The sequence below is a fragment of the Manis javanica genome, chromosome 1 (genome assembly GCF_040802235.1).
Source record: "Manis javanica isolate MJ-LG chromosome 1, MJ_LKY, whole genome shotgun sequence".
In the NCBI taxonomy this organism is placed as follows: Eukaryota; Metazoa; Chordata; class Mammalia; order Pholidota; family Manidae; genus Manis; species Manis javanica.
The window spans coordinates 223,045,137-223,064,980 of NC_133156.1; the positions used below are offsets into that span (position 1 = coordinate 223,045,137).

Below are 19,844 nucleotides of genomic sequence, written 5' to 3' on the forward strand. Positions count from 1 at the left end.
CTGTGATCTCCAAGATTCATCTGTTTTCGGAGTAGGCCTAATAAGTGACTTCAATAAGGGTATGTGGAAATCACCACCCCTCCATCTTTCAAATCCTTGGTGGTGACACTGGTTTCTGTAATCTCTCCTGAAATGAATTACTGCTTTCAATGTATACTTTAGAGGGAATCCTAGAGGCTTGTGCTTGAGCTACCATACAGCACAAATTCCTTGCCAGCACAGTCCCCTTTGGCTAGCAAGGAGGAAGGTGGGAGCTCTGCGTTCCTCCAAGACAACTTGGCCTGTGGGCCCTGACACCGAACGAGCAGCACTGCGGGCACTTGGTCGGGGGGCCGCTCCTGATACTAAAACCTGGTCCTTGTCCCTGAAGTCAAATCACAAAACACAATGACAAGGTTTTGAGGGAAGAAAAGAATAGTTTATTGATTTGCTAGCAAATGAGGGAGTGGCAGGCTCCTGCCTTAAAGAACCACCATCCTCCTGACACACAAGTGGTTTGGGCTTTTCGAGGAGAGATCGTGGGAGAGGGGCTGGGGTGCAGACACATGAAGTAGTAGCTTGCAAGGGTCCAAGCAGACATTCCTTTGCCAATTCACTAGCTTTTTGTTTTTCTTTTCTTCTTCTCAGTTCCCTGGGACAGGAGGCTTGGGGTTGAACAAAATCAGCTTTCAGCTTAATCTCTGATCCTTAGACTCGGAAAATCTGGAGAATAAGAAGAAAATGCTGCCCCACCCACCCCTGCCCATTAGTGTTTACAAAATTTCTGGGGCTGCTTGAGTTCACTTTCCATTGAATGTTAGCGTTCGGTTTTGAACAAAGATTTCGTTCCCCTTTTCCTCTACACAAATTCACTTATTGCTTTTACATTCCCTCCTCCATGCGCTTAACAGGTGTCACAAAACAGATCATGAAATGCCTTTAAGGAGAGTTTCTGACTTTATTTCCTGAAGATAGCCACAAGTTGAAAAACACAGCTCAAAGTGTTTTTTGGAATATCAGCGCTGGCTGACAAGACAGGAACTGCCATCTGCGGTTCAGATTTCCAGTGGACTTGCTTTATGTGTTCAAATTCTGCAAATGTTGCTATTAGGATCAGCAAGGGACTGTCTCCTTGCATTTAATAATCACATGCAGAATTTTCTCAAGAGCCCCTCCCCCATTTCTAGTACATGAACAAATTGGGGAAATGAGAAGAGGGGACCCACAGATGCCTTTATGTCCACACCTACTCCCTCACTCCCTCCACAGACGCCTCAGGAGGCAAGAGTGCAATGCTTGCAAGCCCAGTGCCTCCACTTTGCCTTACAGGCTGTTTCCCCTGCTGCTGCTACACTTGTTATCACTTTCAGAAACCTACGAGAATTATCACTTTCAGAAACCTGCGAGAAAAACACAAACCCAGCTTCGGCTTGGGCCTTACTGAGGTTTCCGTTTAGTAAGGAGGTGAGGTTGCAGATCCTAGGAGTCAGCCTCATTCCCCACCACCTGATCCCCCCACCTGCACTCCACAGCCAGACGTCCCCCACCCCGCCCCGGGTCTGGTCTGCTCATGCGCCCCGCCGCCAGCCCCCACCCGCCCCGGTCTGGTCTGCTCATGCGCCCCGCCGCCAGCCCCCACCCGCCCCGGTCTGGTCTGCTCATGCGCCCCGCCGCCAGCCCCCACCCGCCCCGGTCTGGTCTGCGCATGCGCTCCGCAGCCAGCCCACTTCCCCACCCCCACGACCTGTCTTGCTCACGCCCCGCCGCCAGCAACACCTCCCGTCTGCTCTGCTCCTGCGCCCCACAGCCAGCACCATCCCCACCCCCTCCTCCGCCCCCCGGTCTTGCCTGCGCCTAAGCCCTGCTCCCCGCCCGCGTCTGGCCTTCTCCTGCGCCTCCTTGCGAACCGGGGTGGGGCTGCGGGCTACCGATGGGCTCCCCGGCGTCGGGGCGTAGGGGACGCGTCTCCTGGTAGCTCCCAGCCCGCGCAGGTGCTGTCCGTCGTCCCGACCTGCGCCGCGATCTCCCGCCGGGCACCTTCCTCCCTTCGGTGGGTTAGTCTGGTAGGGCTGCCATAATGAAAGACCACAAATGGCACCGCGAGGGTGCCCTAAACAACAGAAATGGAAGGTTTCCCAGTTCTGGAGGCTAAAAGCCCAAGATAAAGGCAGGATTAGTTCTGAGGGCCAAGGGGGCACCTGTTCCAGTCACTTTGACTTGTAGAATCCCGGGTTTTTTTTCTTTTTTTGCTAGTCTGCACACCATCTCACCAGTCACGTTGCATTACAGGCCAACCCTAAGCCAGTATGACCTCATCTTAATCACATCTGCAAGGACCCTATTTCCCAATAAGGTCCTGGCGGTTAAAAGTCCAATATATCTTTTAAGGGTGACATGATTCAATCCATAACAAACAGCAAGCATAGGCTGGGGAGGATGGGGAGGAGAGCATGAAGAGCAGATCTGCTCCTTGTCTCTGCAGCTGTTGCCAAGCCGTGATCCTAGCCAGGAGAGCTTCTGACCTGGGCAGTTACTGGAAATGGTAAAGTGCTATTAGTATAGATAGCACATACACGTTATTAGGGGCTAGGCACTGTTTTAGGTAACGGTCAATACATATAAAGCGTTTGGGACTAGGTAAGTGTTCTCTGTTAACTCATTTAAACTGCAAAACAACAACCCTACAGGTAGGTACAATTATTATCTCTGATGCACAGAGAGGGTAGGTTATGTACCTCAGGTCCCACAGCTAATAAGTGGTTGAACTAGAATTAGAACCCAGGCAGTGTGGCTCTGGAGCCTGCCTCATAACCACTGCATTCCAACAATGTCAGAGAGGTACTGCAGTGGGCAATCATGTCAAAGGCTGATGGAGTTACAGAGTCTGAAGAGGGCCCATTGGATTCATCAACAGGAGGTCACCGGTGGTGAAAACTAGCTTCAATGGCACGTGTGGCTGTTGAGCACTTATAAAGTGGTCAGTGTGCATAGCAATGTGCCGTAACTGTAAAATACACGGAATAATCCCTTAATACCTTAATAAAAATAAATAAAATACATGGGATTTCAAAGACTTTCTACAAAAAAAAGTAAAATGTTCCATCAATTATTTTGTATATTGATTAATGCTGAACTGACATTTTTAATATATTGAGTTAAATGAAATACATTATGAAAATTAAGTGCAATTTAATGTTACTTTTTTACACCATGGCTACTAGAATAGTTTAAATTACATATGCAGCTTGCAATATATTTCTATTTCTAGTGCTGGTCTAGAAGGTCACATTGGGGGAAAAGGGAGCAGGTGATAAAACCAGAGGTCTAGGTGACGTCAAGGAACAAATAAAGAGGGAGCAAGGGAGAAAGCAAGCTGGTGGGGGAGTAGTTGTAATGAGAATCAGACCGTAAAGCCACAGGATTTCAGGAGTGGGGCAGTTCTTGGCAATGACGAAGCCCATGTGTGGCCTAGGAATCAGTTCCCTAAGTATGGGGCAGAGAGATTGCAATGAGAGGTGAGGGAGCGCCTGAGAGATCATTAGGTGGAATTAACAGGGACAAAGGAGACACTAATCTAGTTAAGGGCCTCTCAACCTCAGCACTGCTGACAGTTTGGGCTGGAGAATTCTTTGTGATGAGGGTGGGGCTTGGTGCAGGGCATGTCCTGGACTTTGTAGGTTGTTTTAGCATCTCCAGCCTCTAAGCACTAGATGCCAGCAGTAGCCCCTACCCCCAGTTGTAACTAAAACTATCCCCAGACTGAAATGTCCCAGGTGGTGGGTGTGGGGGGAGGGTTCTGGCAGTGGGGAGAGGTGGAAGCAGTACAAAATTGCCCCTGGTTGAGAACCACCAGTCTAGCTGGATGCTCTGCGCTTCAAAATAAGGTGGAAAAGGAATAGTCTTTAGGTGATAGTAACAGGGTAGGAATTGCAGACATCACCTCTCATATGTGGCCATATGTGGTGTACAGTGAGCAGGTAGGAACTGAGCCATGTTTCTGTCCTGGTGAGCCATGTAGAGGCAATAAATATTTCAAAATATTAAAACTGATATGATGCCCAATGACCTTTGAATCTTGAGCTTAATTTTCCTGAGTTGCCAATGAGAAAATAGTTTCAGTTATTTCAATAGTTTTAATTCTAGGACTTGATAGAGAAAAAGTATTGTCTTAATTTTCTAAGTTCTTCCTTATGTATCAAGTAAGTTAGGTCTTAACGTAGTTTCACTAGAAGCCATGTATGCAGAAATGAAGGACTCTATTTGGGAAGGTTCACCCAGGCACAAAACTGCTCTGCTTCTGAAACATGGATGAAAAGGCAAAGTGAGTCAGGCCTGAGAAGCTGCTCCACTCAGCATCAGCTGGGGCCGACTGAGGCCTGGGCGCTGGGATCCCCTGGGAGCTCTCTCATGCGTATCTGGCACTTGTGCTGGGAAGACACAGCAGCCTGAGCTGGAACTGGTGGGGCTTTGCAGGTGGCTCTCTCAATGTGGGTGGCTACTTTGAAAATCCCATCCTACCCCCACTTCCCTAGTGGTTGGAGTTACTCTATTTTTTTTTTTGACATAAGAATAGTATATTAATTATATATTTTCTTTGTATTTACAATAAATTCATTTGTTAATACTGTGATAGAAAAAATAATCAGTCCACATTATGTAGTAGAAACAGGCTTTGAGGATGACCATGCCTCTCACACCAAAAACATACAGACTTCTCCCATAGCTAAAAGTACTTTTCAACATGACAGTCTTGGGTGAAGGTAAAACAGGCAAGAGTACTTTACTTTAGATCAACTATGTCCTGGAATCAAGGATATTAACAATAAGTAAGCAGCAAAAAGCTGTTCAAATATTTTTCCAGGACTATTTAAATATAGTAGTTACCATGTGAGAAGTTCATTTTATTTGTAGGTTTTATAAAAAGTAAAAACACTAAATTGGAAACTGCATTAATCAAAAGCAGTCCCAAAAAAGCCATCAAAAGAAATGAACAAAGTATTCTTTTAAGTGTATCATGCATAAAAACGATTATATAATATATACTTTAATGACCAGACTAATAAATAAATGAGGTAAATTTTACAGTCATTGGAACAAATAAACTATATTTAACCACTTAAATGTGTTGAGCTACTACTGCTTCTGTTTCAAAATATAAATATAATTAATCTAACATCTAAAAAATGAATATTTTGAATGTTTGTTTTGACCCCCTTTTGAGATTTGCTAGTAAAGAGAAACTGTGTAACAAAATATTAACTGAAAAAAAATTATCAACACTAATATGATATAATTATCATGTAATTGCCATTTTGTATATGCACAGTGGAAATATTGGGAAAGCTAGCTGAAAAGATGAAAATAAATTGGTCAGAATTTCACATTTCAGAATAATCCATGATATTCTAGAAGAGAAAAAAACACAAAATTCACAAAGCAGATGTAACTTGATATCCCTTCTAAGTTTAGGAGTCCAATAAGATGCAACTTTTAAATAAATCCACTACCTCAAAGATAAAGAGGAAGAAAATGTAAATCTCTTTTGGGCGTTAGTTTTCAAGTTTATGCTCTGAAAGAAGGCTAACATTAGCCAGAACTGCAATACTATTTTTAAAAACTTAGAATCTTTGCTTTTGTATTTTAAATTTGCTTTTTCTATTTTAGTTATTAGTAAAGGAAAAGAGAGAAAAATATTCAATTATCAAGTCAAGGGTAAGTATGTATATAGCCAGTTTATGAAATAGATTAAATTGAGAGAATCAACTGGTTCAAGAATTTCCTACTATGCTGCTACTAGTTACCTATTGATACTCTTAGAATAGTAATTTAGATGTCTATCGTAACAACTGACAGCACTTTTCACTGTTTATCAATTTCCACTTTTACTTTCTTCTCTCCCTTGCCACTTAAGTGCCTTATTTTGACTGTCTCATAGGAAATTTTATTTTACAAATTCTTTGTTTCAATTACTGAAGACGTCATTTTAACACATAAACCTGCCAATCCTGAGATGATAAAGATAGTAAAACTAAAACCCAACTTATTTTTCACTCAAATTTCTGCTTTAGTTTTTTTTGGAAAATGGCTGGTAGAATAGAAAGAAGAGCCAAAATCATTAGAACAAATACTGAGTTCCAAGAAACAGCTTCTCCTGCTGTTGTAAGCTGGTACAGAGTTGTTCCTGCCTTAATTGCTACAAAAGATGGAGGTGCGACACCAAACAAACAAGAAATAAGGCTAATGGAAAGGGATAAAGAAACCCTGAGAGTATACTGAGAAATATAGAGCCAGGAATAGCAAATGTTTGCAAGAAAATATATGTAGCAAAATAAGCTACAAGTACTTGTACATAAAAGGTGTCCTTATATTTGGATAAAACTTTTCCTAGAGCCTTGGCATCATCCATATCTCTGGGAACCTTCATATTCACTCTTTCTTCTTCACTAAGCTGAGGAAAATTTTTATATACCAAAAACATGACAAAAGCTGCAGATAAGAAAATGGACACTAATATAAGAAGTGACATTCTTGCTGACCCAGCTTCTGCACAGGCTTTTTCCTTCAGGTGGTCTCCGCTGCCCGGCGCCGTGGGACCCCGTGTCCCCGCTGCCCTGTCCCCCACAGCAGCCGAATGCAGGGCGCCCATCTGCGATCGTCCGGCGACTCTGCCTTTCGCCATGTCTGCTGCAGGGAAGGTGGAGGGGGCAGAATGATACCGGACCGCCTTAACAACTCCGCCGCAGGATCCCAAATACCGGAGTTACTCTATTTTTATACTTTTAGTGGGTATCATTGTTTTTAAAGGTATGTAGTTTTGGGATATGTTACATATTAATAAAATTCACCCATTTTTAAGTGTACTCTTCAAACTTCAATGAGTTTTGGCAAATGTATAGCTGTTTAACAATGATTGAAATATAGAATATTTCCATTACTCCAAAAAATTCCCTCATGTCCTTTTCAGTCAGACCACCAGCCCCTGGCCCCAGGTGACCACCAATGTGCTTTGTCACTGTAGTTTTATCTTCTCTAGAATTTCACATAAATAGAATCATATAGTATGTCATTTGTTGTGTCTGGTTTCTTTCATTTAGTATGTTTTTGAAATTCTATATCGTGTTTATCAGCAGTTGGTTCCTTTTTCTTAATTTCAATTTCCTTTTGCTCAATCTCCTTATCCATAGTTTGCTTGTGTATGAATATCACATACAATGTTTTCCCATTCACCAGCTGGTGGAGCTGTGGGTTTCCAGTTTTTGACTCATATGACTAAGACTGTAATGAGTATCTGTGTGTACAACCTGTGGGGCATGTTTTCTCTTCTCCTGGATACTTAGGAAAGGTGTTGCTGGGTCTTACCTTTGCATTTTATATTTTTAACATGTAAACCCCTAGTACTTAATAGACAATGAGTGAGCCCAAATTTCTGTATCCTGCTCCCACACACAAGATCACTAGCAAGAGAATTAGCTGTAATTCTCCACTTAAGCCTTGGTGCCTCTCCTACTGAAACTGTTGGAGTGTTTTCATTTCACAAAATTAAGATTGTAATGTACAATTACACTGATTTCCGATTTTTATTTTGATTTGGCAGACCTGGCAATTCTTTTATTCCTAAATTCACTTTCTATTTCACTGGAATAAAACCTTTAGGAACTCTTTTAGATAAATTAAAAGTCTTAATCTGAATGCTTGCAAGCTTTAAAACATTATTTTACCCTCAAACTTGAATATCTTGGGTGTAGAAATCTAGCTTTAGAATCCATTTTCTCACAGAATTGTGAAGACCTCTGGTGTGGCAGCTGGTCTGGCTCCTGGATGTCTCCTGCTTGTACCCACTGAGGTGGCACAGCCCTGCTGCTCCATGCCTGAGTGCCCTACCACCCCCACCAGTATTAAACATTCTTTTACGAAAGTTACCTTGTCATAAAAACCTTAAGAAAGCCCTCCTTCTCCTAAGGAAAAATCTATTTACATTTCTTTCTAATATACTTCAGTTTAACTATTTATTCTACCTGGAATTTGTTTTTGCAAGTGGTATAGATGAAAATTTGTTCTCAGAATGGGTGGCTGACTCACAACCATCCTTTACTATTTTGAAATGTAAAGTTTATCATTTACTAAGCTCCCATATAGTCTTAATGTTACATTGATCTGTGTCAGTGAAAAGTTCATTAACTTAGTAAATTAGGAACACAAGTTACAGAGCCATACTGAAGTATGGCACCATTTTATCCAATGAAGCAAAAGAAAAATCTACAAAGTACAGATATGTGTGTTTGTGTGAGTGTGTTTTTGTTAAATATACAGAAAGGAATTTGGGAGGTTACCATACTAATAAATTACATTTAAGAAGGGTAATGGGATTTTTCTCAAGATGGTAGCATGAGTAGGGTGGCTGAAATCTCCTCCCAAAACCATATATATTTTGGAAAATACAGCAAATACAACTCTCCCTAAAAGAGAGACCAGAAGATACAGTACACAAGCCAGGCTACATCTACATCTGTCTCAGCATCTCACAAAAAGGGTAAGATACAAAACCGTGACCTGGCAGGGCCTGAGCACTCCCCTGACCCCAGCTCACCAGTGGGAGGAAAAGAATCAGAGTGGGGAGGGAGTGGAAGCACAGGACTGCTAAATAACCAGCCCTAGTAATCTGCACTGGGAGTACAGACACACATTGCATGGTGTACTGGATATTAGGGAAATGGAAAAGTAAAATCCGAGACTGTGACTGCAAACAGGTTCCCACAGCTGGCTGCCCTGGGACAAAAGAAAAGTGGGCACTTTAAAAGTCTTAAAGGGACAAGGGTTTAACAAGTGAACAAAATAGTCCTGACACACTCAACCCAGCAGGTTGGGAATTTTAAGGAACTTCAGGTACCCTAACCCCCTGGGTGGCAATGTAGAGCAGCTCTGAAGCCCCTCTCGGCGATAAGCAGCCTACCATTCATTGTATCCTTGAACTCAGATTCATGTTGAATTAGATGCAGGGATGAAAATTCCACAGGAGAATGAGAACAGGGAGGCAGAAGCTGCTGGAAGGATGGAGCGTGGAATGTCTGTAGTGGTCAAGAGAAATGTATATGCGGGTGGGTGGGAGGATATCAAGGGAAATGAATACTGTCAAGCTGATTTGTTTTTTAACTACCAAAGCATGCCTGGGACATTCTCCCTAGATGCTAGGATTACAGATGTAGAGAGTTTCACAACAATATATTTATCCATTACAAGAATGAGCAATTCTTTTATTTTTGGCTGGTGTATTTTTTTTTTTTTTTTGAGAGGGCATCTCTCATATTTATTGATCAAATGGTTGTTAACAACAATAAAATTCAGTATAGGGGGGTCAATGCTCAATGTACAATCATTAATCCATCTCAAGCCTAATTCTCGTCAGTCTCCAATCTTCTGAAGCATAACGAACAAGTTCTTACATGGTGAACGAATTCTTACAGAGTGAATAAATTCTTACATGGTGAACAGTACAAGGGCATTCATCACAGAAACTTTCGGTTTTGATCATGCATTATGACCTATAAACAATCAGGTCAAATATGAATATTCGTTTGATTTTTGTACTTGATTTATATGTTGATCCCACATTTCTCCTATTATTATTATTATTTTTATTTTTAATAAAATGCTGAAGTGGTAGGTAGATGCAAGATAAAGGTAGAAAACATAGTTTAGTGCTGTAAGAAGGCAAATGTAGATGATCAGATGATCAGGTGTGTGCCTATGGACTAAGTATTAATCCAGGCTAGACAAGGGCAGCAAGACATCCACGGATGCAGAAGATTTCTCTCAAAGCAGGGGGGTGAGGTTCTGAGCCTCACCTCTGTTGATCCCCAAATTCTCACCTGATGGCCCCCCTGCGACTGTGCCTGTCTTAGGTTGTTCCTCCCTTGAGGAATCTTACCCGTCTCTGGCTAACCAGTCATCTTCCGGGGCCATACAGGGAAATGTAAAGTTGGTAAGTGAGAGAGAAGCCATATTGTTTGCAAAGGTTAGCTTTTTACTTCTTTGCAGATTTATGCCCTGTGGCTTCTATGCCCAGCACTTGTCTCGAGGTATCTTTACCACCTGGAGGAATTATGATACTCGGTAAATTCGATGTGAGGCACGAATTCTCTTTAAGGTTTGTAATTAGGAAGGAAGAAGAAAAGCTATAGATGTAGCATATTAAGGAAACTTGGGAGGATTGATTATTTCTTTGACATATCTTCTTGTATAGTACCTTAAGTATGTATAGGTTTTAAACTACTAACTAATTTGCACACACATATTAACATAATAGGAATACGGTGACATAAACAAAGCAAATCTATAATTACCAGCCATCTCCAGTGAAGCCAAGAAAACCATTTAGGCACCCTAGGCATTTGTGAAAATTTATCTATGATATGATGGATATTTTCCAACTGTACTTGAACCATCAGACAAATTAAAGCAGCCCATTTCTGGGATCTGTTCACATCCCATATGTTCTTTTAACCATAGATAGTCTATAGTCATGAGATTTTGGGGTGCTACAACTTGCACCACTCCCAACTCCTGGTTGAGTTCCAACAGTACAGATCCAGTCAAATTCGTTGTCTCACTGTATGCACATGCCAGCCTAGACATCTCCCTCCTCCTTCTTATGGCAAGTCCAGGAGACGGTGGGCTGGATGCAGCCACAACCGCAGCATCGTCCGGATCCCTGTGGAGGCTTTTTGATGATCATCCCCCGGCACGAGTCCTCCAGAGAGTGCTGATGCCGGAAGCTCCTCCTCATATCGTATCTTAGTTCATTTTCTGGGTATCCAAGCTAGGCCTTGATCTTCTGCGTAGAAACAAACAGACCCTTTGCCCACACTTTGACATGCCCTCTATACCACTGTGCAGAACTCATTGGAGGTCAGCACACAGTAACTGCTTTTTTTTTTTTTTTTAATTAAGAGAAAGGAATATTATCAGAAAAGAGTACCTCCATAGCTGATCATCTGACACCCTTTAAGTGATCAACATTAAGGATATTTAAAGCATGCGTTGATCTTTGATTTACCAATAGTTTTATCCTGTTAAGGAGTAATCCCCCTTTTCTTTCTTTCTTTCTTTTTATTTTTTTAAATTTTTAATCTACACTTACCTGAAGAATACTATGTTTACTATGCTCTCCCCTATATCAGGTCCCCCCTAACAACCACATTACGGTTACTGTCCATCAGCTTAGCAAAATGTGGTAGAGTCACTACTTGTCCTCTCTGTGTTGTGCAGCCCACCCTCCCCTTTCTCCCTCCCCCCCATGCATGCTAATCTTAATACCCCCCTTCTTCTTCCCCCCCCTTATCGCTCCCTGCCCACCCATCCTCCCCAGTTCCTTTCCCTTTGGTACCTGTTAGTCCATTTTTGGGTTCTGTAATTCTGCTGCTGTTTTGTTCCTTCAGTTTTTCCTTTGTTCCTATACTCCTCAGATGAGTGAAATCATTTGGTATTTCTCTTTCTCCGCTTGGCTTATTTCACTGAGCATAATACTCTCCAGCTCCATCCATGTTGCTGCAAATGGTTGGATTTTTCCACTTCTTATGGCTGAGTAGTATTCCATTGTGTATATGTACCACATCTTCTTTATCCATTCATCTACAGATGGACATTTAGGTTGCTTCCAATTCTTGGCTATTGTAAATAGTGCTGCGATAAACATAGGAGTGCATCTGTCTTTCTCAAACTTGATTGCTGCGTTCTTAGGGTAAATTCCTAGGAGTGGAATTCCTGGGTCAAATGGTAGGTCTGTTTTGAGCATTTTGATGCACCTCCATACTGCTTTCCACAATGGTTGAACTAATTTACATTCCCACCAGCAGTGTAGGAGGGTTCCCCTTTCTCCACAGCCTCGCCAACATTTGTTGTTGTTTGTCTTTTGGATGGCAGCTATCCTTACTGGTGTGAGGTGATACCTCATTGTAGTTTTAATTTGCATTTCTCTGATAATTAGCGATGTGGAGCATCTTTTCATGTGTCTCTTGGCCATCTGTATTTCTTTTTTGGAGAACTGTCTGTTCAGTTCCTCTGCCCATTTTTTAATTGGGTTATTTGTTTTTTGTTTGTTGAGGCGTGTGAGCTCTTTATATATTCTGGACGTCAAGCCTTTATCAGATCTGTCATTTTCAAATATATTCTCCCATACTGTAGGGTTCCTTTTTGTTCTATTGATGGTGTCTTTCGCTGTACAGAAGCTTTTCAGCTTAATGTAGTCCCACTTGCTCATTTTTGCTGTTGTTTTCCTTGCCCGGGGAGATATGTTCAAGAAGAGATCACTCATGTTTATATCTAAGAGGTTTTTGCCTATGTTTTTTTCCAAGAGTTTAATGGTTTCGTGACTTACATTCAGGTCTTTGATCCATTTTGAGTTTACCTTTGTATATGGGGTTAGACAATGGTCCAGTTTCATTCTCCTACATGTAGCTGTCCAGTTTTGCCAGCACCATCTGTTGAAGAGACTGTCATTTTGCCATTGTATGTCCATGGCTCCTTTATCAAATATTAATTGACCATATATGTTTGGGTTAATTTCTGGGGTCTCTAATCTGTTCCACTGGTCTGTGGCTCTGTTCTTGTGCCAGTACCAAATTGTCTTGATTACTATGGCTTTGTAGTAGAGCTTGAAGTTGGGGAGTGAGATCCCCCCTACTTTATTCTTCTTTTTCAGGATTGCTTTGGCTATTCGGGGTCTTTGGTGTTTCCATATGAATTTTTGAATTATTTGTTCCAATTCATTGAAGAATGTTGCTGGTAATTTGAGAGGGATTGCATCAAATTTGTATATTGCTTTCGGCAGGATGGCCATTTTGATGATATTAATTCTTCCTAGCCATGAGCATGGGATGAGTTTCCATTTATTAGTGTCCCCTTTAATTTCTCTTAAGAGTGACTTGTAGTTTTCAGAGTATAAGTCTTTCACTTCCTTGGTTAGGTTTATTCCTAGGTATTTTATTCTTTTTGATGCAATGGTGAATGGAATTGTTTTCCTGATTTCTCTTTCTATTGATTCGTTGTTAGTGTATAGGAAAGCTACAGATTTCTGTGTGTTGATTTTGTATCCTGCAACTTTGCTGTATTCCGATATCAGTTCTAGTAGTTTTGGAGTGGAGTCTTTAGGGTTTTTTATGTACAGTATCATATCAATAGTGACAGTTTAACTTCTTCTTTACCAATCTGGATTCCTTGTATTTCTTTGTTTTGTCTGATTGCCGTGGCTAGGACCTCCAGTACTATGTTAAATAACAGTGGGGAGAGTGGGCATCCCTGTCTGGTTCCCGATCTCAGTGAAAATGCTTTCAGCTTCTCGCTGTTCAGTATAATGCTGGCTGTGGGTTTATCATATATGGCCTTTATTATGTTGAGGTACTTGCCCTCTATTCCCATTTCGCTGAGAGTTTTTATCATGAATGGATGTTGAATTTTGTCAAATGCTTTTTCAGCATCTATGGAGATGATCATGTGGTTTTTGTCTTTCTTTTTGTTGATGTGGTGGATGATGTTGATGGATTTTCGAATGTTGTACCATCCTTGCATCCCTGGGATGAACCCCACTTGGTCATGGTGTATGATCCTTTTGATATACTGTTGAATTCTGTTTGCTAATATTTTATTGAGTATTTTTGCATCTACATTCATCAGGGATATTGGTCTGTAATTTTCTTTTTTGGTGGGGTCTTTTCCTGGTTTTGGTATTAGGGTGATGTTGGCTTCATAGAATGAGTTTGGGAGTATTCCCTCTTCTTCTATTTTGTGGAACACTTTAAGGAGAATGGGTATTATGTCTTCTCTGTGTGTCTGATAAAATTCCGAGGTAAATCCGTCCGGCCCCGGGGTTTTGTTCTTGGGTAGTTTTTTGATTACTGTTTCAATTTCTTTGCTTGTAATTGGTTTGTTTAACTTTTGTGTTTCTTCCTTGGTCAGTCTTGGGAGGTTGTATTTTTCTAGGAAGTTGTCCATTTCTTCTAGGTTTTCCAGCTTGTTGGCATATAGGTTTTCATAGTAGTCTTTAATAATTCTTTGTATTTCTGTGGAGTCTGTCGTGATTTTTCCATTCTCATTTCTGATTATGTTGATTTGTGTTGACTCTCTTTTTCTCTTAATAAGTTGGGCTAGAGGCTTATCTATTTTGTTTATTTTCTCAAAGAACCAGCTCTTGGTTTCGTTGATTTTTGCTATTGTTTTATTCTTCTCAATTTTGTTTATTTCTTCTCTGATCTTTATTATGTCCCTCCTTCTGCTGACTTTAGGCCTCATTTGTTCTTCTTTTTCCAGTTTTAATAATTGTGATGTTAGACTATTCATTTGGGATTGTTCTTCCTTCTTCAAGTGTGCCTGGATTGCTATATACTTTCCTCTTAAGACTGCTTTCGCTGCATCCCACAGAAGTTGGGGCTTAGTGTTGTTGTTGTCATTTGTTTCTATATATTCCTTGATCTCTATTTTGATTTGTTCATTGATCCATTGATTATTTAGTAGCATGTTGTTAAGCCTCCATGTGTTTGTGAGCCTTTTTGTTTTCTTTGTAGAATTTATTTCTACTTTCATACCTTTGTGGTCTGAAAAATTGGTTGGTAGAATTTCAATATTGTGGAATTTACTGAGGCTCTTTTTGTGAGCTAGTATGTGGTCTATTCTGGAGAATGTTCCATGTGCACTTGAGAAGAATGTATATCCTGTTGCTTTTGGATGTAAAGTTCTATAGATGTCTATTAGGTCCATCTGTTCTAGTGTGTTGTTCAGTGCCTGTGTGTCTTTACTTATTTTCTGCCCGGTGGATCTATCCTTTGGGGTGAGTGGTGTGTTGAAGTCTCCTACAATGAATGCATTGCAGTCTATTTCCCTCTTTAGTTCTGTTAGTATTTGCTTCACATATGCTGGTGCTCCTGTATTGGGTGCATATATATTTAGAATGGTTATATCCTCTTGTTGGACTGAGCCCTTTATCATTATGTAGTGGCCTTCTTTATCTCTTGTTACTTTCTTTGCTTTGAAGTCTATTTTGTCTGATATTAGTACTGCAACCCCTGCTTTCTTCTCACTGTTGTTTGCCTGAAATATGTTTTTCCATCCCTTGACTTTTAGTCTATGCTTATCTTTGGGTTTAAGGTGAGTTTCTTGTAAGCAGCATATAGATGGGTCTTGCTTTTTTATCCATTCTATTACTCTATGTCTTTTGATTGGTGCATTAAGTCCATTTACATTTAGGGTGACTATTGAAAGATATGTACTTATCGCCATTGCAGGCTTTAGATTCGTGGTTACCAAAGGTTCAAGGTTAGCTTCTTTAGTATCTTACTGCCTAACTTAGCTCGCTTATTGAGCTGTTATATACACTGTCTGGAGATTCTTTTCTTCTCTCCCTTCTTATTCCTCCTCCTCCATTCTTCATATGTTGTGTGTTTTGTTCTGTGCTCTTTTTAGGAGTGCTCCCATCTAGAGCAGTCCCTGTAGGATGCCCTGTAGAGGTGGTTTGTGGGAAGCAAATTCCCTCAGCTTTTGCTTGTCTGGGAATTGTTTGATCCCACCATCATATTTAAATGATAGTCGTGCTGGATACAGTATCCTTGGTTCAAGGCCCTTCTGTTTCATTGCATTAAGTATATCATGCCATTCTCTTCTGGCCTGTAGGGTTTCTGTTGAGAAGTCTGATGTTAGCCTGATTGGTTTTCCTTTATAGGTGACCTTTTTCTCTCTAGCTGCCTTTAAAACTCTTTCCTTGTCCTTGATCCTTGCCATTTTAATTATTATGTGTCTTGGTGTTGTCCTCCTTGGATCCTTTCTGTTGGGGGTTCTGTATAATTCCATGGTCTGTTCGATTATTTCCTCCCCCAGTTTGGGGAAGTTTTCAGCAATTATTTCTTCAAAGACACTTTCTATCCCTTTTCCTCTTTCTTCCTCTTCTGGTATCCCTATAATACGAATGTTTTTCCTTTTGTATTGGTCACATATTTCTCTTAGTGTTGTTTCATTCCTGGAGATCCTTTTATCTCTCTCTATGTCAGCTTCTATACGTTCCTGTTCTCTGGCTTCTATTCCTTCAATGGCCTCTTGCATCTTATCCATTCTGCTTATAAATCCTTCCAGGGATTGTTTCACTTCTGTGATCTCTTTCCTGACATCTGTGATCTCCTTCCGGACTTCATCCCACTGCTCTTGCATTTTTCTCTGCATCTCATCCCATTGCTCTTGCATTTTTTTCTGCATCTCTGTCAGCATGTTCATGATTTTTATTTTGAATTCTTTTTCAGGAAGACTAGTTAGGTCTGTCTCCTTCTCAGGTGTTGTCTCTGTGATCTTTGTCTGCCTGTAGTTTTGCCTTTTCATGGTGATAGAGATAGTTTGCAGAGCTGGTACAAGTGACCGCTGGAAGAGCTTCCCTTCTTGTTGGTTTGTAGCCTTTTCCTGGGAGAATAGCGACCTCTAGTGGCTTGTGCTGGGCAGCTGTGCGCAGACAGGGCTTCTGCTTCCTGCCCAGTTGCTTTGGGGTTTATCTCCGCTGTTGCTGTGGGCTTGGCCTGGCTGGGGCTGTTCCTCCAAAATGGTGGAGCCCCGTTGGAGAGGGAGCAGCCAGGAGACTATTTATCTCCGTAAGGGGCCTCTGTGCTCCCTGCTGCCCAGGGGGTTAGAGTGCCCAGAGATCCCCAGATTCCCTGCCTCTGGTCTAAGTGACCTGTCCTGCCCCTTTAAGATTTCCAAAAAGCACTCTCCAAACCAAAACAACAACAGCAACAATGAGAGAGGGAACAGAAAGAAAGAGAAAAAAAAAAAGGAAAAAAAAGGAAAAAACAAGCGATTTTTTTTTTTTTTTTTTTTGTCCTCAGGTGCCGGTCCCAGGCACCCGCTCACTGGTCCTGCTGCCCTGTCTCCCTAGCACCAGGGTCCCTGTCCTTTCAAGGCTTCCAAAAAGCACCCACCCACCGGTCCCGCAGGGAAGGAACGCTCAATATTCTTTGTCCTCAGGCACTGGTCCCACGCACCCGCTCACCAGTCCCGCCGCCCTGCCTCCCTAGCACCGGGGTCCCTGTCCCTTCAAGGCTTCCAAAAAGCACTCGCCAAAAAGAGAGAAAAAAAGGGGAAAAACGCGCGATTTCTTCCGTCCTCAGGTGCTGGTCTCAGGCACCCACCCACCGGTCCCACAGGGAAAAATGCGGGATATTCTTTGTCCTCAGGTGCCGGTCCCAGGCACCCGCTCACCAGTCCCGCCGCCCTGCCTCCCTAGCACCGGGGTCCCTGTCCCTTTTAGGCTTCCAAAAAGCACTCGCAGAAAAGAGAAAAAAAAAGGGGAAAAACGCGTGATTTCCTCTGTCCTCAAGTGCCGGTCTCAGGCACCCGCCCACGGGTCCCGCAGGGAAAAACGGGGGATATTCTTTGTCCTCAGGCGCTGGTCCCAGCCACCCGCTCACCAGTCCCGCCACCGTGCCTCCCTAGCACTGGGGTCCCCGTCCCTTCAAGGCTTCCAAAAAGCGCTCGCCAAAAAGAGAAGAAAAAAAAAAAAAAGGGGAAAAACGCGCGACCTCCTCCGTCCTCAGGCACAGGTCTCAGGCACCCGCCCCCAGGTCTCGCAGGGAGAAACGCGGGATATTCTTTGTCCTCCGGCGCCATTCCCAGGCACCTCCTCACCGGTCCCGCCACCCTGCCTCCCCAGCAACGGGGGCCCGTCCCTCTAAGGCTTCCAAAAAGCGCTCGCCAAAAAAAAAAAAAAAAAAAAAAACCGCTCGGGTTTCTCTCCACCCGCCGGGAGCCGGGGGGAGGGGCGCTCGGGTCCCGCCGGGCTGGGGCTTGTATCTTACCCCCTTCACAAGGCGCTGGGTTCTTGCAGGTGTGGATGTGGTCTGGATGTTGTCCTGTGTCCTGTGGTCTCTATTTTAGGAAGATTTTTCTTTGTTATATTTTCATAGCTCTATGTGTTTTTGGGAGGAGATTTCCACTGCTCTACTCACGCCGCCATCCTGGCTCCGCCCCCCTGGCTGGTGTATTTTTTTAAATTATTTTATTTTGGTATCATTAATGTACAATTACATGAGCAACATTATGGTTACTAGACTCCCCCTGTTACCAAGTCCCCACCCCATACCGCATTACAGTCACTGTCCATCAGTGTCGTAAGATGCTATGGAATCACTACTTGTCTTCTCTGTGTTGTACAGCTCTCCCCGTGCCCCCCCTACATTATGTGTGCTAATCGTAATGCCCCCTTTCCCCTCTTATCCCTCCCTTCTAGACTAGAATCCCGACGGGAATCATTTCCAATATGGAAAGACTAAGGAAGGTGGGAACTGTTCACCTCCAGGACAGAGCTTTTGAAGCAAGGCATATAATATTAAGACGTCAAAGTGACTCCACAAAGGAGGCATCTGGGAAAGGTCTACCTTGGACGACCGGGCAAACGGCTAAACCTGGTTAGAAACGCCCAGAATAGCCCTCGCGTAAGCACTCCACTGCTGCGCCTCTCCACTCCCAGGGACGGAACTCTCCTCTCGTGCGCACTCGCTCTCCCTCGGGGGTACTGGCTGGAGCTGGCACCGTCTTTGTGATTCCAACGGAAGGTCAACAGGTGGATGGAAATCAACAGCTTCTACACAGAATGATGCCTTTTGATGCAGGTGGGGGCTCGAACCACACGACAACTGGGAAAGCAACATCCGACACCTGCCGGGCAAGGTGGGTGGCTGAGTGCTGCCCTCTGACCCACCTGAATCTCTGTGCCTGGTGATGGACGGGGCCCCCGAATTGCCTGGCCGGCTAGTAGTAGAGCTGGGAGAGCAGCACCACGTTTTTGTTCTGGTTGGGGTTGGCGACGAACTTCACTGTGATGGACTTGGAGGAACCTGTGGGTTTATGACCATTGAAACTGGTAATTGCCTCTTCGGCTTCCTATCGTTTGTCAGCCTGGATAAACGCAACCCCTCTGGACAAACCTTTCTAACAAACCAACAAAAACAGAGTTAGGGGAAAAAAAAGGAAAAGATGGTCAAAACTGAAAAGCAAAAGTCAATAGTCAGTCGGCTGTGGTTCAAGCTGGATGCCTGGTTAATGAGATAAAATTAAAGCTGAATATGGGGGCGGAGCCAAGATGGCGGCGTGAGTAGAGCAGTGGAAATCTCCTCCCAAAAACACATAGAGCTATGAAAATATAACAAAGAAAAATCTTCCTAAAATAGAGACCACAGGACACAGGACAACATCCAGACCACATCCACACCTGCAAGAACCCAGTGCCTTGTGAAGGGGGTAAGATACAAGCCCCAGCCCGGCGGGACCCGAGCGCCCCTCCCCCCGGCTCCCGGTGGGTGGAGAGAAACCGGAGCGGTTTTTTTTTTTTTTTTGCGAGCGCTTTTTGGAAGCCTTAGAGGGACGGGCCCCCGTTGCTAGGGAGGCAGGGTGGCGGGACCAGTGAGGAGGTGCCTGGGAACGGCGCCGGAGGACAAAGAATATCCCGCGTTTCTCCCTGCGAGACCTGGGGGCGGGTGCCTGAGACCGGTGCCTGAGGACGGAGGAGGTCGCGCGTTTTTCCCCTTTTTTTTTTTTTTTTTTCTCTTTTTGGCGAGCGCTTTTTGGAAGCCTTGAAGGGACGGGGACCCCAGTGCTAGGGAGGCACGGTGGCGGGACTGGTGAGCGGGTGGCTGGGACCGGCGCCTGAGGACAAAGAATATCCCCCGTTTTTCCCTGCGGGACCCGTGGGCGGGTGCCTGAGACCGGCACTTGAGGACAGAGGAAATCGCGCGTTTTTCCCCTTTTTTTTTCTCTTTTCTGCGAGTGCTTTTTGGAAGCCTAAAAGGGACAGGGACCCCGGTGCTAGGGAGGCAGGGCGGCGGGACTGGTGAGCGGGTGCCTGG

General features: G+C 43.4%; 1 pseudogene; it reads right to left on the reverse strand.

Annotated features, from left to right (window-relative positions):
- Window positions 1-6,172: 6,172 nt before the first annotated feature.
- Window positions 6,173-6,728, reverse strand: LOC140845131 (transmembrane protein 41B pseudogene; annotated as a pseudogene).
- Between the last annotated feature and the right edge of the window lie 13,116 nt (window positions 6,729-19,844).